Source organism: Dendrobates tinctorius, unplaced genomic scaffold (assembly GCF_039654945.1).
Source record: "Dendrobates tinctorius isolate UK_male_01 unplaced genomic scaffold, ASM3965494v1 ptg000304l, whole genome shotgun sequence".
NCBI classification, from domain to species: domain Eukaryota; kingdom Metazoa; phylum Chordata; class Amphibia; order Anura; family Dendrobatidae; genus Dendrobates; species Dendrobates tinctorius.
In genome coordinates, this window is record NW_027361971.1 from 7,515,162 (window position 1) to 7,538,465 (window position 23,304).

A 23,304-nucleotide genomic window follows, 5' to 3' on the forward strand; every position below is an offset into this window, starting at 1 on the left:
CTGTGTTAGTGGGGTTCAGTAAAGCCAGCTGTTCCCCTGCTGTGTGGATGGCAAAGTCTCCTGCTGCCTCCAAACTCACACTACAACGCTTTTTCTCCTCGCTCCAAGTAGGCCTCAGCCTGCTCGGAGCATTGATCCTGGACTACGACACAGCCAGTTGTAGCCTGGAAGTCCCGTCTGCACAGATTGAAACACTCGCTCCTGTGTCTGTGGGTTTCAATAACGCCAGCTGTTCCCCTGCTGTGTGGATGGCAAAATCTCCTGCTGCCTCCAAACTCACACTACAATGCTTTTTCTTGTCGCTCCAAGTAGGCCTCAGCCTGCTCAGAGCATTGAGCCTGGGCTACAACACAGCCAGTTGTAGCCTGGAAGTGCCGTCCGCACAGATTGAAACACTCGCTCCTGTGTTAGTGGGGTTCAGTAACGCTAGCTGTTCCCTTGCTGTGAGGATGGCAAAGTCTCCTGCTGCCTCCAAACTCACACTACAATGCTTTTTCTCCTCGCTCCAAGTAGGCCTCAGCCTGCTCGGAGCATTGATCCTGGGCTACAACACAGCCAGCTGTAGCCTGGAAGTGCCATCCGCACAGATTGAAACACTCGCTCCTGTGTCTGTGGGTTTCAGGAACGCCAGCTGTTCCCCTGCTGTGTGGATGGCAAAGTCTCCTGCTGCCTCCAAACTCACACTACAACGCTTTTTCTCCTCGCTCCAAGTAGGCCTCAGCCTTCTCGGAGCATTGATCCTGGGCTACAACACAGCCAGTTGCAGCCTGGAAGTGCCGTCCGCACAGATTGAAACACTCGCTCCTGTGTTAGTGGGGTTCAGTAATGCCAGCTGCTCCCCTGCTGTGTGGACGGCAAAGTCTCCTGCTCCATCCCCATTCAAACTACTACTGATTTTTAACCCTGCTCCACTTAGGCTTCTTGCTCCACTGTCTCTAGTATTTCCCCTCCCCTCCAAACCCGCCAGTGACAGCTCTGAAGTGGCGTCTGCACAATCCACACTTGTTCCTGTGTTACTTGGCCTCAGTCACGTCAGTTGATCCCCTGAAGTGTGTCCGTCAAGGTCTCCTGCTCTGTCCACATTCCCATTACTAGTAGTGTGAAAGAGGACAGAGCAGGAGACCTTGCCGGACATACATAAGGGGATCAACTGACGGGACTGAGGCCAATTAAAACAGGAACAAGTGTGGATTGTGCTGACGCCACTTCAGAGCTGTCACTGGCGGGGTTGGAGGCCAGGGGAAATACTAGAGACAGTGGAGCCAGAGACCTAAGTGGAGCACAGTTACAATCAGTAGTAGTCTACAACCTCTATAAAACGTGCTGCAAGTTGGCCTCTGCCAACTCCATGCCTCATCCTGGGCTCCAACAACGCCAGTTGGTGTTCAGAAGTGCTGTCTTCACAGACGAAAACACACTAGCTCCTATGTTAGTGGGGTTCAGTAATGCCAGCTGTTCCCATGCTGTGTAAATGCAAAGTCTCCTGCTGCCTCCACATGCCAACCCTGTCAGGCCTCAGCCTGCTCCATGCCTCATCCTGGGCTCCAACAACGCCAGTTGGTGTTCAGAAGTGCCGTCTTAACAGAGAAACACACACTAGCTCCTGTGTTAGTGGGGTTCAGTAATGCCAGCTGTCCCCCTGCTGTGTAGATGGCAAAGTCTCCTGCTGCCGCCACATGCCAACCCTATCAGGCCTCAGCCTGCTCCATGCCTCATCCTGGTCTCCAACAATGCTAGTTGGTGTTCAGAAGTGCCATCTTCACAGAGAAACACACACTAGCTACTGTGTTAATGGGGTTCAGTAATGCCAGCTGTTCCCCTGTTGTGCGGATGGCAAAGTCTCCTGCTGCCTCCAACATCACACTACATGTTATTTTCCACTTGCTCCAAGTAGGCCTCAGCCTGCTCGGAACATTGATCCTGGGCTACAACATAGCCAGTTGTAGCCTGGAAGTGCCGTCCGCACAGATTGAAACACTCGCTCCTGTGTTAGTGGGGTTCAGTAATGCCAGCTGCTCCCCTGCTGTGTGGATGGCAAAGTCTCCTGCTCCATCCCCATTCAAACTACTACTGATTTTTAACCCTGCTCCACTTAGGCCTCTGGCTCCACTGTCTCTAGTATTTCCCCTGGCATTCCAACGCCGCCTGTGACAGCTCTGAAGTGGCATCTGCACAATCCACACTTGTTGCTGTGTTACTTGGCCTCAGTCACGTCAGTTGATCCCCTGATGTGTGTCCGGCAAGGTCTCCTGCTCTGTCCACAATCCCATTCCCATCAGGATGGGCCCGATGAAAAGCACGAACCAATCTATCGGCATGAATATCAGAGGCAGAGACCCAAGAATTGTCCTCCTGGCCATAACCCTTCCACTTGACCAAGTACTGGAGTCTCCGTCTAGCCAGATGAGAATCCAGTATTTTCTCTACCTCATATTCCACATTACCTTCAACCAATACAGGGTCAGGAGGTGCAGCCATAGGAACTACTGGCTCAACATATCTCTCCAACAGCAACTTATGAAACACGTTATGGATCTTAAACGTAACAGGAAGAGCCAATCGAAAAGAAACTGGATTAAGAATCTCCAAAATCTTGTAAGGTCCAATAAATCTTGGCTTGAACTATGGAGAAGCCACCTTCATAGAGACATTCTTTGATGACAACCAAACCATATCACCCACTTTAAACCGGGGACCAATGGTCCTATGCCGGTTAGAAAACCACTGGGCCTTTTCCTGGGGAGAGACAACTTATCCACTACTTGGTCCCAAATCTGCTGCATTCTCTCTACCACAGTGTCAACACCTGGGCAGGCTGAAGATTCCACTTGCCCTGAAGAATATCGAGTATGAAACCCAAAGTTACAAAAGGGCGACATCAAAGTGGCAGAACTAGCTCTATTATTTAAAGCGAATTCGGCCAAGGACAAAAATGAAGCCCAATTATCCTGATCGGCAGATATAAAATATCTCAAATAGGACTCCAAAGTCTGGTTTGTTCTCTCCGTCTGCCCATTGGTCAGAGGGTGAAACGCAGAGGAGAAGGACAACTGAATTCCCAGCTTGGAACAAATGGCTTTCCAGAATCTGGAAACAAACTGAACTCCTCTGTCCGATACAATGTTCTCAGGAATCCCATGCAACCGAACCACCTGTTGTAAAAACAAGGGTACTAACTCTGAGGAAGATGGCAACTTTGGGAGTGGTACAAGATGGACCATCTTAGAGAATCTATCACAAATCACCCAGATAACAGTCATTCTCTGAGAGACAGGAAGATCAGAAATAAAATTCATTGAAATATGGGTCCATGGCCTCTTAGGCATTGGCAAGGGCATCAACAACCCACTAGAGCGAGATCAGGGTTTAGACCGGGAACAAGTCCCACAGGACTGCACAAAATTCCTGACATCACGAGATAAGGCGGGCCACCAAAAAGACCGACTCACCAAATCTCTGGTACCAAAAATACCTGGATGACCAGCCAATGCGGAGCAATGGACTTCAGACATCACTCTCTTCCTCCACTGGTCAGGAACATACAATTTTCCCATAGGACAACGCTCAGGTTTGTCCTCCTGGAATTCTTCCAGAGCATGTCTCAAATCGGGCGAGATGGCAGAAAGAACTACCCCCTCACCTAGGATGGTAGTAGGCTTGGTCACAAACTTCCCAAAAACTTCTGGAGAGCCTTCAAAGAAGTTGGTTGAACCCAATCATAAATGGCCTGTACCTTGGCTGGGTCCATTTCAATAGCTGACGGAGACAAAATAAATCCCAAAAATGAAATCCTCTGTACTCCAAAAAGGCACTTCGATCCCTTAACATACAAGGAATTCTCCCTCAAAATCCGGAACACAGTCCGAACATGTTCCACATGAGAATCCCAATCCCTGGACAAGAACAAAATATCATCCAGATAGATGATCAAAAACTTATCCACAAAGTCCCGGAAAATATCATTCATGAAGGATTGGAAGACAGAAGGGGCATTAGTGAGCCCAAAAGGCATCACAAGGTACTCAAAATGTCCCTCCGGAGTATTAAACGCCGTCTTCCATTCATCCCCATGCTTGATGCGAATAAGATTATACGCCCCCCTGAGGTCAAGCTTAGTAAACCAGCAAGCACCTTTAACTCTGGAGAATAAATCAGAAATCAGGGGTAACGGATACTGAAATTTAACCGTAATTTTGTTGAGGGAACGATAGTCAATACAAGGCCTTAATTGAACCATCCTTCTTGGCCACGAAAAAAAACCCAGCACCTAAGGGCAAAGAGGATGGTCTAATATGACCCTTCTCCAATGACTCCTTAATATAAGATCGCATAGCCTCGTGTTCGGGTACAGATAAATTGAAAAGTCGACCCTTGGGAAATTTACACCCAGGTCTCAACTCAATTGCACAGTCATAACTCCTATGAGGAGGCAAAGACGCAGACTTGCACTCACTAAATTCATCATAAAAATCAGCCAAATAGTCAGGAACATCATGCTACTGGGGAGAGGTGGAGAAAACAGGAGTGTCACCAAGAGCACACCGACAACCCCAACTCACCACAGACACAGATTTCCAATCCAAAAGCGGATTATGGATTTGCAACCAGGGAAAACCCAGAACAATGGTATCATGTAAATTATGCAACACCAAAAATCTGCAATTTTCTTGGTGGTCTGGGCGACCCGCATTATCACCTGGGTCCAAAACTGAGGTTTATTCTTCGCCAAAGGAGTAGCATCAATACCCCTCAAAGGAATAGGCGTCCGCAGAGGTGTCATAGGAAAACCACAACGTTTAGCAAATTCCAAGTCCATTAGATTCAAGGCCGCTCCTGATTCCACAAAAGCCTTCGCGCAAAATGTGGATAAGGAGCAGATCAGAGTAATTGCCAAAAGAAACTTAGGTTGTACACCACCCACAGCAAATGTGTGTGCAAAATGTTTCTCTCCTTTAGGGCAGACAGAAATAACATGAGAGGCATCTTCACAGAAAAAACACAGCTTATTACGCCTTCTAAACTCCTGACGTTGCGCCCTAGACAAAACTCCATCACATTGCATAGGTTCAGACATTTGTTCAAAATGTGCCAGCGCCTCCCGTGTAGTCTTGCGTTCACGTAAACGCCGATCAACTTGAATGGCTAATGACATAGAATCATCAAGACCAGAGGTAACAGGAAATCCCACCATAGTATCTTTTAAAGTCTCAGATAAACCCTTCCGAAAGAGAGCTGCCAATGCACTATCATTCCATGTAGTAAGGACCGCCCACTTTCAGAATTTCTGACAGTATAACTCTGCAGGATCCTGACCCTGGTTCAATGCCAATAGGGCTCTCTCAACTTGATCAATAGCATTAGGTTCATCATATAACAACCCCAAGGCTTGAAAAAATGTATCCACATTAGTCAAAACAGGATCTTCAGGTGTCAAAGAAAATGCCCAATCCTGGGGATCCCCGCGCAGCAAGGAGATGACAATTTTAACCTGCTGCGCAGAGCTCCCCGATGAGTTAGGCTTCAAGGCAAGAAATAATTTACAATTATTCTTAAAATTCAAAAATTTAGACCGATCCCCAGAAAACACATCAGGAGCAGGGATCCTTGGTTCAACAGCATGTGAATGAGTGAGATAGGCGGAAATTCCCCGCACTTCAGCAGCGAGCTGCTCCACACGATCAGACAATTGCTTAATCTCCATCAAGGAGAAAAAGAAAAAAAAAAAAAAGAATCCTCCTACGGCCCCAGAGAAAAAGAGGAGAAAATATACATTTAAAAAAAATTCAGTAGCCGTGGAGCGTGCCAACGTTGGTCCTAGACGCCTCGTCATGTCACGAGAGCTAAATAAGCCTAAAGAAAGAAAGGGAAAATCTAAACTGCCCCAGAGCAGAGCCCAAAGCAATAGACAGCCCCCAACATGTATTGTCGGTGAAACAAGATGAAAACACAGACACAGGTAGAAAGATAGGCTGAGCAAACAATGGGGCCCTCGCTAACTAGAAAGGACAGGAAAGAAAAGCTGCTGTCTGCAATCACGCAAAAAACCCTGCCAAAAAGAAAGTCCAACACGTCTGATAGAAAAAGGTCCTGAAGTCGCTAGACTTCAAATCACTATATCAGCACTCAGGTATATTCTGAAGACAGAGCAAAAGAGATCAACTGATCAGAGACAAAATGGGGATTCAGCCCAGTCCCAGCCACGGCTGGCTGAACACAAAAACTAAGTAAACCAGACAAAAACTCATATGAACAATAGCAGAGAAAACTTAGCTTTAGGAAGGTAGGAACCAAACTGGAAACCAGGAGCCTGAGTCAGGAAAAATCACCAGCATGAAACTAGGGAGTCGGCTGCCTTAAATCCAATCAGAAACTCCTGATGTCCAATCGCAGTCCTCTTCCTCAGGTAGCCGGTCTCTGCCTTAGATCAGCTTCTTTACCTCCCTTCACAAACAGAGGGAGTCCAGATAGAGAACTCACTACTCCTCTGTCAGCACAGCCAGCTCCATAACCCTCACCAGAAACCAGAGGCAAACCCGAAAATGAACTCACAGCAGTTCTCGGCAGTGCCTTTGGCTTAAGTGCCTCCTTCTCGGTATCCGAGTTCCAGCAATGTCTGCTGGTCCTTGGTAGTGCTTTCTGGCACAGGCACCTCCTGCTTAGTAACCGGGTTCCAGTACCATCAGCTTGTCCTCGGTAGTGCCATTGGCTCTTGTTCCTTCTGCTGCCCCTCCGGGTTCCAGCACCGTCAGCTGGTCCTCGGTAGTTCCATTGGCTCTTGTAGCTTCTGCTACCCATCCGGGTTCCAGCACCGTCAGCTGGTTCTCGGCAGTGTCTTTGGCATGGGTACTCCCTCCTGCCCAGCCAGGTTCCAGCACGCCAGCTGTTTCCGGGTAGTGTCAACGTCACTTTGCCACTAATACGTTGTCCTGTCGTGTTGCGGTCGGGTTAGCCGACTCTGTGGTGCCTGCAGTTTAGGTGCTTCCTATGTGGGCTGCGGTTTCTGGCAATAAAGGCTGGTTCCGTAGTGCTTATAGGACAAGCAGCCCCTGTAGGACTGTGGGTTTCGGTAATTGCGGCCGGCTCGCGGCTTTGCAACTTTGTTTTTCATAGTTACCTTCTGCTGCCCCTCCGGGTTCCAGCACCGTCAGCTGGTTCTCGGCAGTGCCTTTGGCTTAGGTTCCTCCATCTCGGTATCCGAGTTCCAGCAACGTCTGCTGGTCCTTGGTAGTGCTTTCTAGCACAGTTAGCTCCTGCTTAGTAACCGGGTTCTAGTAACGTCAGCTGGTCCTCGGTAGTGCCATTGGCTCTTGTTCCTTCTGCTACCCATCCTGGTTCCAGCACTGTCAGCTGGTCCTCGGTAGTTCCATTGCCTCCTGTTCCTTCTGTTGCCCCTCCGGGTTCCAGCACCGTCAGCTGGCTCTCAGCAGTGCCTTTGGCTTTGGTGCCTCCTTCTCGGTATCCAAGTTCCAGCAACGTCTGCTGGTCCTTCATAGTGCTTTCTAGCACATGTACCTCCTGCTTAGTAACCAGGTTCCAGCACCGTCAGCTGGTCCTTGGTAGTGCCATTGGCTCTTGTTCCTTCTGCTACCCATCTGGGTTCCAGTACCGTCAGCTGGTTCTCGGCAGTACCTCAGCCTTCTGCTACATTTCCAAGTTCAAGCTTTTGGAAATGGTTTTTGGTTATCACTCTGGATCTCCCTGATGACGACCCTGAAGACGACGACCCTGAAGACCACCCCGAAGAAGACGACGACCATGAAAACCATGACCCTGAAGACGACGACCCGGAAGACCACCCCGAAGAAGACCAAAAAGATGAACCTGAAGAAGATGACCAAGAGGACAAAGAACATGAAGACATCTGTTATGAACTCATTTTCGGCTCCACCAGTTGAGAGTTCCCCTCCTGTTCTCCCTCTGGTGGTGACAGGAGGTAGTGAGGTTAGTTTAAGTGGTAGTTATCTGCCACCTGATGAGGAAGATAACGATTGGATCTCTGGAGTATCAGACTGGATATAAGACAGCTGACGCCCTATCCTAGTGCTGGTGATTCAGTCTGCTTCTCAGGTCCTGGACTTCAGCTCTCTTCCAGTCTTCTCAAGTTAAGTTTGTTTTTTGCTATTGTTCACACTTGCGCTTGTTGGTCAGTTCAGTTTCTTATGGTCAGCCTGCCCCTGCTGGGGCTATTCTGAATTTCCACTCCTATGTATCAGTATTTACCAAGCTGCTTTTTGTCCCTTATTGGATTGGCCTCTTTTTGCTCTGTCTCAGAATATTTCAGAGTGCTGATATAGGTGTAGAGGTCTAGTGACTTCAGGGTTAATTTTGTTATCAGAAGTGTTGGACAATATTTTTGTAGGTTTTTTTGACAGATTGCAGACATTGTCTTTCCTTTCCAGTCCTGTTTAGTTAGCCGGGCCCCATCGTTCGCTCAGCCTATTTTCCTGCCTTTGTTTGTAATTTCATCTTATTTCACCGTCAATACATGTGGGGGACTGTCTTTCCTTTGGGGTCTGTTCTGGGGCAGTTAGTTTTCCTCTTTTCCTGCTTTAGGCTTATGTAGCTCTCCGGTTGTGATGAGGCATCTAGGAACATCGTAGGAACGCTCCACGACTACTGCTAGTTGTGCGGTTAAGTTCAGGGATCTGCAATCTGCATAGTTACCAACTTCTCTGGTTTTCTGAGACTTAGCTTGCTGTTTATTTTTTCCTCCTCGGTGACCCATTCATAACAGACAACCACCAAGATACAGAACAACAAGAGACAGAAGACCAAGAAGCAGAAGACCAAGAAGCAGAAGAACAAAAAGCAGAAGAACATTAAGCATAAGACTAAAAATCAGAGCAAAAGGTATTATCTAAATTATAAGCAGAAGAAGACTAAGCAGTGTATGGGGGTGAGTCCATTCCTCCTCGTGGTGCCCCTGGAAAATGCCTGATGCTGCAGGCCAAACTGAACTCTGACAAATCCTGTTGTAAATCTTTTGTGACAGGCAGAACGGAAGGTGTAATCTTCAAACTTTTATAGATAACAACTACAGGAATGACTGTCACAAATAAGAATATGATGAAGAATAGGAAGAAGATGAAGAAGTAGAATGTGAAGAAGAAGAATAGTTGAATAAGAAGAATATGAAGAATGTAAAAAAAAGAATAATAGGAAGAAGGTGAAGAAGATGAATTAGGTGAAGAAGTTGATGAAAAAGATGCTGCTGCTGTGGATCATGAAGGAGAAAGTGTGGGAGAAGTAAAAAAGAAGGTGAAGAGCATGGAAGTAGTGAAACATACATATCTGACAAAATACAAAAAAGGTTAACATAGTCAATATCTTTGTTACTCCGAACGTCTTTAAAAAAAAATTATTCCTGCTATTCCATTTGATTGCCTTTAATGTCTCCTCTACCTCCCCCAATACATTCTACATTATTATTAGCTGTTTTTCTTCATGTAGAATTAACCTACAAGGAAAGAAAGGGTTTTTTTTAATTCCGATATTTCTGTCCCATTGACTTGCTTTGGTTTCCGGTATCGGAATCGGCGATATTCGATACTTTTTGGGTATCGGTCCGATCCAATCCGATCCGATATTCACGATATTTTATGGTATCGCTCAACACTATTTTAGCCAGTGTAATGACTGGCACAAGGTAGAGACATCGGTGTAACGATTGGTGAGGAATATGATCCTGGCTGCAGCATTCAAGATAGATTGGAGGGGGGAAAGTTTGGTAAGAGGGAGACCGATTAGAAGTGAGTTACAATAGTCCAGATGAGAATGAATAAGAGCAACAGTAAGAGTTTTTGCAGAGTCAAAGGTAAGAAAAGGTTGAATTCTAGAAATGTTTTTGAGATGTAGATAACAAGAGCGAGCCAGTGATCGGATGTGGGGGGGCAAAGGAAAGCTCGGAGTCAAGTATGACCCGAAGACAGCGGGCATGTTGCTGGTGAGTAATAGTGGAACCACACATGGAAATGGCAATGTCGGGTATAGGTACATTAGCAGAGGGAGGAAACTTAAGGAGTTCAGTCTTTGACAGGTTCAGTTTCAGATATAGCGAGGACATGATGTTAGACACAGCGCTTAGACAATCGCTGGTGTTTTCTAGAAAGGCAGGCGTGATGTCAGGAGAAGAAGCATATAATTGGGTGTCATCAGCATAGAAATGGAACTGGAAACCAAATCTACTGATTGTTTGACCAATAGGGGCAGTGTACAAAGAGGAGGGGGCCTAGAACCGATCCTTGAGGAACCCCAAAAGTAAAGGGAAGGTGAGAGGAGGAGGAGCCAGCAAAAGATACAGTAAAGGAGCGGTCAGAGAGATAAGAGGAAAACCATGAGCGAACGGTGTCCTTGATGCCGATGTAGCGGAGCATAGTGAGGAGGAGCTGATGATCCACCGGGTCGAATGCTGCAGAGAGATCCAATAGAATTAGCATGGAGAAATGACCATTAGATTTAGCTGTCAATAGATCATTAGAAACTTTAGTGAGGGCAGTTTCAGTAGAGTGTAAAGAGCGGAAACCGGATTGGAGAGGGTCGAGAAGAGAGTTATCAGAGAGATAGCGGATCAGATGGGAGTGGACCAGGTGTTCCAGGAGTTTAGAGATTAAGGGAAGATTAGAAACAGGTCTATAGTTAGCGGCACAGTTTTGGTCGAGGGATGGTTTTTTAAGTAGTGGATGTATGATGGCATGCTTATATGAGGAGAGAAAGATACCAGGAGAGAGAGGTTATATATTTTAGTTAGGTGAGTGGTGACAGCAGGGGAAAGGGACTGGAGGATAGATAAATTGATAGATAAATGGATAGATAGATGAATGGATAGATACATAGATAGATAGATAGTAACATAGTAACATAGTAATTAAGGTTGAAGGGGGACTTTAAGTCCATCTAGTTCAACCCATATCCTATCCTAACTTGCCCTAACATGTTGATCCAGAGGAAGGCAAAAAAAACCCATGTGGCAAACAGTAAGCTTCACATTGGGGAAAAAAATTCCTTCCCGACTCCACATACGGCAATCAGACTAGCTCCCTGGATCAACGCAACACTAAGGAGACTAGTGTATATACCCTGTAATATTATACTATAGATGATAGATGGATAGATAAATAGATAGATAGATGAAAGATAGATAGATAGATAGATAGATAGATAAATGGATAGATAAATAGATAGGTGATAGATAAATAGATGGATGGATAGATGGATGGATAAATAGATAGATGGAAAGATAGATAGATAAATAGATAGATGGATAGAAAGAAAAATAGTTAGAGATAGGACAGTGAAATATTAAGCCAATAGAGGACTTTATAATATATACAATACTGCAAATTTATTGAAATAAAACGGGTTTTTACAGTGACACACCTAAGCTGATGAGCTGACCTGCCAGTGACCTGCTTGAGTGAAGCTCAGCTGTGCTGAGGGAGGAAAAAGAAAGAGGAGAGGATGGAGAAGGCACAGCTAGAGCTGTCACAGCTCAGTCATACTACACAGGAGGAGGCGGCGACCAGCAGGGGCATGATGGATGGCTGGGAGGCGGTGCCCAGAGGTAAGACAAGGGGCATGATGGACTGTCAGGAACCCTGCACTGCACTTACTCACTTAGCCAGTGCGTGTGTCCTGAGTACAAAAACAGTGCTCAAAGATACCTGTGGAGCAGGGCAGCAGCGGTGACGATGCGTGCTTCAGAGTATCAGGACCTGAAGCACGTGACTGCTGGGGGTGTGGCCTAAGCTCCACAGAGCTAGGAGCTGAAGGAAATCTCCTAGAAAGGTAACTGCGGGACAAATTACCAAGGGGCATAGACAGAGACAGAACACAGATGAAGTCGGGGTCAAAGCACAAGATAGCAATACAGTACCAAAGGGTTAGACAGAATGGATAGTCAGGACGTAGCAATAGATCATAAAACCAGAACGGGCAATAGACAGTACAATAGGGACAAACTGTAAGGGAGTAACGATAGCCAAGCCAGGAGGTCAGAACCAGAAAAGACAATAGTACCAAAACGAGAGACGGAGTACAGAGTGAGGGAACAGACCGGGTCATACACGGGAAGCAAACAAGCAACGCAGAATACACACACAGGGGTCAGACACACCAGAACAACAGTATAGCTGACAGAGAACCCTGGTAAAGAGTGAGTATAAATACCCCTCCCAGATCCAGAAATAGGCCGCGAACACTTAACCCTGTGAGTGCAGGTCAAGAACCCTGTTCAAACCATGACAGTACCCCTCGATTGTTACCCAGACTCAGTCGTTTTCCTAACGGCTTCACTGGAGAAGGGCAAGAAGGACAGTTCCTTCTCCAATGTCCAGTGGATCCACAGTAAAAGCACAATTGGTTGTTTCTACGGTGTCTCCTCTCTTTTTCCTTCAATGTCGTGGCAATAGATCAGAAAACCAGAACGAGCAATAGACGGTACAATAGGGACAAACTGTAAGGGAGTAACGATAGCCAAGCCAGGAGGTCAGAACCAGAAAAGACAATAGTACCAAAACGAGAGACGGAGTACAGAGTGAGGGAACAGACCGGGTCATACACAGGAAGCAAACTAGCAACGCAGAATACACGCACACCAGGGGTCAGACACACCAGAACAACAGTATAGCTGATAGAGAACCCTGGTAAAGAGTGAGTATAAATACCCCTCCTAGATCCAGAAATAGGCCACGAACACTTAACCCTGTGAGTGCAGGGCAAGAACCCTGTTCAAACCCTGACATCTGGGCGTCTGGGAGTCGGCTGATACAGGGGGACACACCATAGCTATTGGGACGCATTACAGGTATGAGGAGCTATTTATAAATGTCAATATTTCTGTGTTACTAGGGGTCAGAAACAGAAGAGCCACCTTCACAGAATGCAGCCTTAGTGCTGCTGAAGGTGCCTCTTTTACTTTAAAATGCCCAGGGGGGTGACAGGTTTCCTTTAAGGCTACTTTCACACATCAGTTTTTTGCCGTCAGGCAGGATCCGGCTATTTTTAGAAAAAACGGATCCGGCATAAATTTTGGAGAACTGTAGAAACGGATCCGTTTTTTTGCTGGATCCGTCTAGCAGGTTATATCTGTTTCCTGGGGGCTGGCCAATTGGATCTGAGCATGCGCAGACTTAAAAAAACGGATCCGGTGGCTGGATCCGTCTTTTTCTGGATCCGGCGCATTCCGGCGCCCATAGACTTTCATTGTAGCAAAAAGCCGGAAGCGCCGGATCCGGCGCTTCCGGCTTTTTCGCCGGAGACAAAAAACGTTACAGTAGCCGTTTTTTCCAGACGCCGGAATGAGTAGCCGGATCCGGCAAAAAACGGATGAAACGCAATGCCATCCGGCGCGATCCGGCGCTAATGCAAGTCAATGGGGAAAAACTGGATCCGGCATTGCATTTTGCCGGATCCGGTTTTACAAAAAAAAGCCGGATCGCGCCTGACGGCAAAAAACTGATGTGTGAAAGAGGCCTAAGGCCTCTTTCACACATCAGGTTTTCGCCGTCAGGCGCGATCCGGCGCTTTTGACAGAAACTGGATCCGGCAAAATGCAATGCCGGATCCGGTTTCCCCCCCATTGACTTGCATTTGCGCCGGATCGCGCCGTATGGCCATGCGTTTCATCCGGTTTTCGCCGGATCCGGCAATGTGTCGCGATCCGGCGTCTGGAAAAAACGGCTACTGTAACGTTTTTTGTCTCCGGCGAAAAAGCTGGACACGCCGGATCCGGCGTGTCCGGCTTTTTCATACAATGAAAGCCTATGAGCGCCGCAATGCGCCGGATCCGGTTTCTTTGGTCTGAGCATGCTCAGTAGCTCTGCCCACAAGACATATATAAAAGCAAGACAGTGGGACCCACAGCCACACCCAACATGCCACCCAAGAAAGCAACCAAGCGAAGCAGGAGAAGGCAGGAGACCACTGCAGCACCATCAGCACCACCACCACCCCAAATGGAGCAGCAAATGGAACATGCTGAGGAGGGGAGGCCAGCAGCAGATGAGAGGCGGTAATTATCAAATCCCCCATTCCTCCAAACTAGGGCTATTGAATATCAAGATATTCATTGGCCCTTTGTTTATCTTTATTCAACAGCCGCCCAATAGATGCAGCAGCAGCAGCAGCAATGGCAGCAGCTGGAACACCACCCACAGGCATGGAGTGTGGCCACCAGGAAGACAGCACATCATCTTCTGAGAGCCCTCCCTCGCATCGTCAGCGTTTGACGGTAAGTTTTTATTTCCAAAATCCATCATCTCTGTAATATATGTCTATTCATTGCCTTTTATTTCAAAACAGGATTCCCAAGATGAAGAGGAGCTCCCAGAAGAAGAAGGAAGGGGTGGACAGACACCTGGAGTGGGCTCACAATTGGTAAGTTTTTTGCATCAAACGCAGAAACACATCACACTACACACAACACATAGAAAACAATGTTCTGCAGACCACACACAGCAAACAAATGCCTACATCCAAAGACATAACATTTTTTGTTTTCTTCTCTAGTCTTCCCAATCTGGTGCTCGGCCAAGAGGTCCTCGCAGTGCCTCCCAGGGTCGTCGGCAACACCAACGCGGCGGTCAACAGCGTGTAAGTATAAATATTTTTGCTTTGTTTTTTTGCACTTTTTATTTCATTTCTTTTGTGGAGGCTAATTATGTTATTTTTGTCTTTTTCTTTAACAGCCTTCACAGCGTGCTCCCGACTCTGACGGTGAGGATGGAGGACTCGATGTGGACCACCTCATCGATCTCGTCAGAGAAAGGGAGCCGCTCTGGAATATGGCTGACCGCCGCCACGCTGACCTTATCGTTACCCGACGACTCTGGGAGGAAATCTGTTCGCTCCTTGTGGGCCGCTGGGAGGACCTCGATGTTCGGGACCAGATTAAAGAGCGTAAGTATATACAGTACCGGTTGCTTGATGTAAACCAGGGTTTCCCGAACTCCAGTCCTCGTGGTCCCCACGGATCATGTGTTCAGGATTTCTATTTACTATGGAAATCCTGAAAACATGACCCCTGGGGACCATGAGGACTGGAGTTTGGGAAACACTGATGTTGTATACTAACCACTTTGTCCTTTCTCGTTTCAGGGAACAGAATTGTGAATCGGTGGTGGTCTGTGAGGGATCGTTTCAAGAAGGAGTTCAATAAAGAGATGCGGGCCCCGAGTGGATCTGGAGGACGCAGGATCAAGTACAAGTACGCAGAAGCCCTGTCGTTCCTCCGGGAAACAATGGTCACTAGAAGGTAAATATTACACACCACATGTGAAAAAAAATGTTAGATGTAAATTTTTTTTTTCAGCCAGGGCCATACCATGTCAGTATTTTAATTGTTTTTTTTTTTTCTCTTTATTCCACAGCACGGTGAGCAGCACTCGGGAGCCTGCACGATTGGACCTTTCTGAAGCGATCCCTGAGGAGACCGGCACCGAGGGACACTTCGACCGCCCCGGTACATCTGCACCTTCCCAGCCTTCCCACACATTCGACCCATCTGTCCCATCCACCAGCACAGGAGCATCGTGGCCGCCTACATTACATGAAGCTGCTGGTGAGGAGATCGCTTTCCCTTTACCCCACCCTTCTGCCCCTGCCACCTCTAGTACACCTGCGGGTACTGGGCGGCAGCGGCAGAGGGGTCAGGAAAAGACTTATGCGCCAGAGTTCTTGCATCTGAATGCATCTTTCCAGAACTGTCTAAAAGTCTTGTCAGAGCAAATCTCCGCAGGCTATCAGCAGATCAACTCCAGCATTCTGGAGGTGAAGACACTTCTGCAAACCATGCATTCAGAAGCAAGATCTTCGCCAAACCACACCTTTTTCAGGTCTGTTGTGGAGCGCATGGAAACGCTCTCTCCTGCCCAGCAGATGCATGTAATGCATTCATGCCACGCTGCTCTCCAGCAAGTTACCTCCCAACCTCCTCCTCCCACCACAGTAGTTCCTCCACCTGCACCCCCTCCAGCCACTTTCCATCCTCCCCCTCCTATTACATCTACACCCCCTCCAGCCACTTTCCATCCTCCCCCTCCTATTACATCTACACCCCCTCCAGCCACTTTCCATCCTCCCCCTCCTATTACATACCATCCACCTCCCCAGCACCATCCACCTCCCCAGCACCAGCAACCTCCCCAGCACCAGCAACCTCCCCAGCACCAGCAACCTCCCCAGCACCAGCAACCTCCCCAGTACCAGCAACCTCCCCAGTACCAGCAACCTCCCCAGTACCAGCAACCTCCCCAGTACCAGACATCTCCCCACTTCCAGCAACCTGCCCCGTACCAGACATCTCCCCACTTCCAGCAACCTGCCCCGTACCAGACATCTCCCCACTTCCAGCAACCTGCCCCGTACCAAACTCCTTCCCCATACAACTTGCCATCAACATCATCTGCTCCTACAGTCCCTGCCCAACCCTCCACTCCACCACCCACCACCTCTTCTGCTTCCCACATGTCCACCCATTCTGTAGTTTTTTCCACACCTTCACCTCTAACTGTTCCTTCCCCACCACGATCCCAGTCCTCTCTCCACACTCCCAGTGTCGAAGTGTCCCGCAGCACCTACAGCAGTATTTCCACCACACACTACACAGATTTATAATGTGTGTATTTAAATAAAAATGACCAGTTTTATGGTTTCAGTTTTATAGTTTCAAACAAGTTTATTAAAATTTTAAAAAAGTTTACTAAAAAAAACATTTTTCAATAAAAGTTAAATTATTTTACACTGGTTGTCTGACATTTCTTTCTGCGGCGAAAAAGGTTAAATACAGGGTATTTAAAAGGTGAAATGGTATTCAAAACTAGGTATATAACTGTGGGTAAATTTTTGCTTTTTGCCACAGTTGTGTTCCTGGTTGTGTTTGAAGCAAAGTATTTCACCTAAAAAGTTGTGTTTATTGTTGGTGATTTCCTAACAATGTACACAACTTTTGTTAAAAGGTGAAATACTTTGCATAAAACACAACCAGGTACACACCTGTGGCCTAAAGCTAAAAATAGAGACCATGACAAGATAGCCAACTTTGGTTGGCAAAGGTATATACTGTTGGTACAGAAGGTACACAAGTTTGGTTGGGTACAAATCTTTCACACTCTGTCATCCTGCCAGTGTACTCTGCCTTGAGGTGACATAAAGTATAGTGCAAAATTGTCCCTCATTACTGAAACCGTCACAGAACTTCTAGTGGTAATGTCATGGTAATCTTGCAAGGTGGTTTCTTCAGAGGTGTCCTCAATGGAAATGGGTTCCTTGCAGATAACAAAATTGTGGAGTACCACGCACGCTTTGATCACCTCGTCCACAGTTTCTGTCTTGAGGTTGATCGCAGTCAATAGGACCCGCCATTTGGCTATCAGAATACCAAAGGTACATTCAACCATTCTTCTTGCTCTTGTGAGGCGGTAATTAAAAATGCGTTTTGGTCTTGTCAATCCTCTGCTAGAGTACGGTTTCAAAAGGTGTTCTGACAGCTGGAAGGCTTCATCCCCTACACAGACAAATGGCATAGGTGGACCAGATGTTTGCGGCAGCGGTCTAGGTGGTGGGAACTGGAAGGTGTTTCCATACAGTTTACGCCCCATGGCAGACAGTTTGAAAACTTGAGAGTCATTGGAGCGGCCATAGGCCCCAATATCAACCGCAATAAATTTGTATTCCGCGTCAGCGATGGCCATGAGGACAATTGAAAAATATTTCTTGTAATTGAAATATTCCGATCCCGATCCAGCTGGCTTTACAATGCGGATATGTTTCCCGTCCACAGCGCCCAAGCAGTTTGGAAACTGACATATCTGTTGAAACTCGTCAGCAATTTCAATCCACCTCTCTGTTGTGGGCTCTGGTAAAAACTCTTCAGCTAAGGAGTCCCACAGTGCACGGCATGTGTACTTCACAATTCCAGATATGGTGGAAATCCCGAGTCTGTACTGGAAATGCAGTGACGAAAGGGATTCTCCAGTTGCAAGAAATCTGTGGGGAATTAAAAAACAATAAATTAGTTTTAAATCACAGCATTACATACCAAAACTGACCTATAACACTTGGAGATACAAACTACCACCAACAAGATTGCAGTGAAAGTGTGCTCTGATGCGAGCATATCCAATAAATGTGGCTTACCTTAAAGTCACCATCAGACGCTCTGCGGGTGAAACAGAGAAGCGGCAATAGGTGTCCGCTTTTCTTATGAGGTGTGCAATTCGCTCCACCAAGTAATCAAAATTCTCCATTTTCATCCGCACATATCCAAAAAATGTATCCGGGTTTCGTCTAAGGTCCATGCAGAGTGTAGAATAGACCCCACACGTCATTCTCTTGGCTGTGATGGGGTGGATCCACAAACGTCGTCTACGATGCCTGATGCGCTGCTGTCTCGCTCTCTCCTTCTCCAGAACAATCACCCTCAAACGATTCGCCTCTGCTATAAAATCCGCCAAATTCTTCAAAATATTTCCAATGACAACATCCATCTTCGCCAGTAACTTGCTCTTCTCTCCAACCTGCACTTTCTCCTCTACAACCTGTCAAAGAAGGGCTGTAGGAACATGCTATATATAGTTTTCCAGTAGCCAATCCCGTTCGGAAGGCCACAAGGGTCAATTTTAAAAACCGGATCCGGCGTAATCCGTTGAAAAACGGATAGAAAAACGGATGAACCGGATGAGACGGATCCGGTTTTGTCTGTCAAGAAAAAGACGGATCCGGCAGAAAACCGGATCCGTCACATCCGGTTTTACGAAACATTTGCCGGATCCGGCGTTCCGGCACGACGCCGGATCGTGCCTGACGCCGAAAACCTGATGTGTGAAAGTAGCCTTAGCAGATTGAGGGATGCAGTGACAGACATGAGACAGAGCAAGGGTTAACAAGATATAACAACTAAATATAACAAGGTGTTCACTCCTTTAAGGGAGGTTAGTGGTTTAAGGAGGGATAACAAATGTAAGGCAATAACAGTCCAATGAAGGAACTTATTGTGTCCTATATGCTTCTCTGCAGCAGATGATCCTGCAGTAGAACCGGCAGCAGCCGGGTGATGTCCTCAGATGGGGTCCTTTAAATGATGATCTGTCTTCTGGCGGCAGTGGTCAGTCTCCGGTACCTTCCGCTGAGCCCCTAGTCCATAAGCACGCATGGCCGAAGCAAACAAGGCTGCAGCTTTATCCAAGTCCCACGTGAATCGGTCAATGTTCTCTGGCAAGGAAGGCCGCCGGTATACATCCGGTACCCGGCCTTTTCTACTCTGCATGTGCGCAGTACTCGCAGTCATGGAGTGCATGGCACCGCGCTCTCTGACAAATGCAGGGCACCCGGAACCTCAGTCTCTCACAGTCACTCTGGTGGCGGGAGTCAGCAGGCACAGACCGTCGCAGCGCAGGTGCTCGGGGAACGGAGCACGCTGCTCAGCCTGCTACGCGCTACTTGTTTGCACCAAACTACCTGCAGCTGCAAGCTCTTTTCTTTTTAAGCTGCCCCTCCTATCCGGGTCAAGAGGACGGTCCAGCTCTTCATTTCTTCCCCCAGGCAACAAGGGGTGCAGCCTCAACAGTTCCAGAGTCAGCTCGGTACAGGTACCCGCAGCCCAGTCTTCCTCCTTACACAGGGAGCAGATATGTGGCGCCGCTGAGGGTTCAGTCACCACAGAGGTTCTGCACCTACTCCTGAGGTGTAGTATCCCACTTCCCAGGTAAGATGGTAACACCTGACCAGATTCCAGCACCTACCTCCAGCACAGACACCTTAGAAGAGCAGAACACCCTTTATGGCAGCTGGGTGCTGGGTGGTGGGTGGAGCTTAGATTGCACTAAGAGAGGAAAGCTGACAGGAAGTTAGGTCAGAATCCCCTGAGGGGGAAGGAGTGAGAGGACGTAGATGCAGCAGCCTCATGTGAGCTGGAGCTGCTAGCAAGGGAAAAGAGAAAGAGAAGGATCAGTTGTTCAGAAGAAAGATAGAAAAGTACGGAACATGAGGAGGCGAGAGAACTGAGATCGGAGCTAGAGCAGAGCCCTTTCCTAAGTTTAAGTGCCAAAGGCCGGGCGCCGGTATCCGAGGCTGTGTGTGATACCAAAGATCCTACAGCAGATACCGGCGGAATAGAAGTTGTGACCACTTTATTCCCACCTAAGACTTGATGACGCAGCAGCAACGTGTGTGAGCCGGGACATGATTGACGGAGTCCCCGAAGCAGGCTACAGCTGCCTGTCATGCGAGTGGAGTTATAAGTAACATCAAGAAGGAGGAACTTGAGTGTAATTAATAACTACAAGTACTTCAGATTAGCGCTAGAAAGGAGATGTTCAGAAAAGGCACATTTGGAAGGGAGTGCTGGAAGGGTGTATTCCATCTGCCTGGGAGTTGGCTGAGCCCCTGACCTGGAGGACACAGCACTGAAGCGGGCATCTGTCTATGCCAGATACATGAGTAAAGTATCGGAACTGCATTCAGCTGTGTCATTGCCTTCTTCCTGCGCCAACCTACTCAACACTGCTACATCTCTGTGCCTAACACTACATCATCTACCTCAACATCTACTATCACTGCCCTGGGACTACAGCTCTACCTATGGAGAGCTATTACATCTTTTCTGCACCACACCATCGGTCCCAGAGGATCTGCACTGCAGCACTGGTCCCCCCCCTTCTGACCAGATACCACAGGTGGCATCACAAACTATCTACCTACAAACTTTATTTGGCTTCATTCCACCTATTTGACATGGACACCCAGGGACACGGACCGGGTCACTGCCACCGCAACATGTCCCATTTAAGACACCGGCCCGGTACCGAGCAATCCCCACAGCCCTGGGGGAGATCCAGATACAGCCATAGCTTACTATACTGCCTGGCTGTAATCACTGTCTGGTACTTTGTCAGTCTGCTCAGCAGACAAATGTGGTAGTAGCAGGTACGCAGGATGCAGTGACGAGACGCGAGACAGATAAAACTTTAAGCAGTAACTTTTACAGATAAATGCCGTTAGGGCTATTTTAAGCAACCAACAGAATAACAAAAGTTGTCCTCGCAGGGAGCCAATACACAGAAACAAGTATTGGGAGAACACGACTACTCCGGCAAAGACCGGTCACTATAGGGCCGCGGAATGGACGACTATGGGTCCTTAGTCACTATGTGTTACTTATCCGTCCTGACGTCCCTTGGCGTCCTGTTCAACGGTGTGTCGGCGTCGCAGCCACTGGGACCAGCCGCTGAAGATCTGGTGTAGTCTTCGGATGTTCCGACGCCCAGGAGAAGCAGGGGCACAACAGGCACCTGGAGAGTTCTTTGGCAGGATGTCCCCCAGCGGAGGCAGCGGGATACCGCCTGGGAGTGGGAGATTGGAGGTCACAACTCCCTGACTGGGGCTGGCAGCAGCGGTGATAAGTGGCGATTGATAGGCCACAGGCGCAGCCTGCGGCCGCACTGGAGGATCCGCGGCGGGCGCAGGCCCAGCCCCTACCACAGACTGGAGCGGGGCGGTGGCAGCTGTGGGCAGCAGATGAGAAGTCACCGCCGTGGTCAGGAGTGAAGCAGCAGAGGCTGCGGGCAGCAGCGAGGAGGCTGCAGCCGCGAGCTGGAGTGAGGCGGCATCGGCCGCAGATGGTTGTGAGTAGGCCGCGGCTGAGAGTTGGAGTGAGGCAGCAGACTGCTTTTGTCGGTAAGCTCGGCGCCATCTCCCTGCAGTCCACCGAGAGTCTCCCTCCTGTCGCTGTCCTCCTCTCTGGAAGCTGCTCGCGGCTCTCGCTCTCTGGCCCTCACCAAGTCTCCACCTCCTTCTCCCTCGTTATACTGACTCACTCAGTCTGGCCCTCTTCGCCCCTTTTATCTGGACTCCTCCCCCAACTGCCCTGTCAGTCTCAACGGTCCATCCCCTAGCTCTGCTCCCTAGAAACAGATACCCCAGGAACCTAGAACACGGTCCCCTCGGTTCCGGCTCGGGTACTCAGCAGAGGCCTCTCCTCCTACACACATACTGCAGGGTAGAACTTCTATCCTCTGCAGCTTCTGTTTCTTCCATATAAACACAGGGAAGCTCCTTTGTAAGCATTCAAGTTGTCTATCCTGTGGGAATTCACACAGTTTTCACTGTGTCACTTACTGTTGTCCTTGCAAATTTAACATAAAGTGCCTCTAGCTAGCTCTCCTTAAACTGCTCTGAGCTGCTTCAGCTGTAACCTGTGACTGGGGCCTATCTATAATTTTATTCACTCCCACCAAGGGTTTGTTGAGAGGAGTATGTTATATGGATGGGCGATGTCCATATGCACTACAAAGTGCACACAGGGAACATATGCATCCATTATAGTCAGTGTGCAAGCAAAAACATGGACCTGCGGTCTACATGGAGAAAAATTGCTGCATGTGTCACACCGCCTTGTGGGATGCAGGCCTAGTATCTCGGAGGGTGGTTCAGTCACGGTGACTCCATTGGCTCTAACAATCCCTAGACTAGGTGGCAATTATAAAAGGGGGAGTTTACGGATATATGAGACTGAGGGTTATGTTGATACCTGCAAGGTATGAGGCAGCGGAGGAAAGATGCATACACCAGAGGATCCGTGCAAACTTGAAACATGAATTTTACTGAAGGCTTGAAACAATTCTTATGTTTTTACATAAAGCAGTCATGGATTACAGATACAATTTTCCTTAAGCATTGTGTTAGTCAAAGCTTTTTCTCGGTCCCGGCCTTGGGAGGATGGAAGTAACTTTTCATATAACTCACTGTGCTGTGTGAAGGGGGAGGATTAGCTGACCTTAATCAGATTGGAGTATCCGGATAATCTGCTGCGCAGCTCTGCAGCTCCTTTGCTTGTCTCAGCACTTTGTTGCTGTAAACGCAGGGCACTCCAAGAAAAAGGTGCTTGTTCTAGACGAGGAGCTTCCTTTTCCTGCCTCCTCTCACCACCAAGACCGCACGTAACCACACGTTTTCAGTCTCCCACACCACCTCCAACTGCCACTTATTTTCCAATCAGAAAAACAAGTTGTAATGCCAAACTAAGGCAGAAGATGGCAGCATAATAAGTAATTTACTTCCTCCCAAGGCAAAACAGAAAACCATTGACACCAATGTAATCACATATTAGTAATGGTTTTTGTGGTCACTACATATCCCCCCCTGGTTTAAACATAGGCGTCCCCGGAGTTTGCTACCATATATATTTTATAAAATAATACAGGTCAACATCTAGATTAAATCAAAATGCTTTTATAGTCACAATTCCAAAACAACGGGATGTGACACCAGCGTCTACACCTCCCCAGTACGGGTTGTAGACTGGTAACTGAG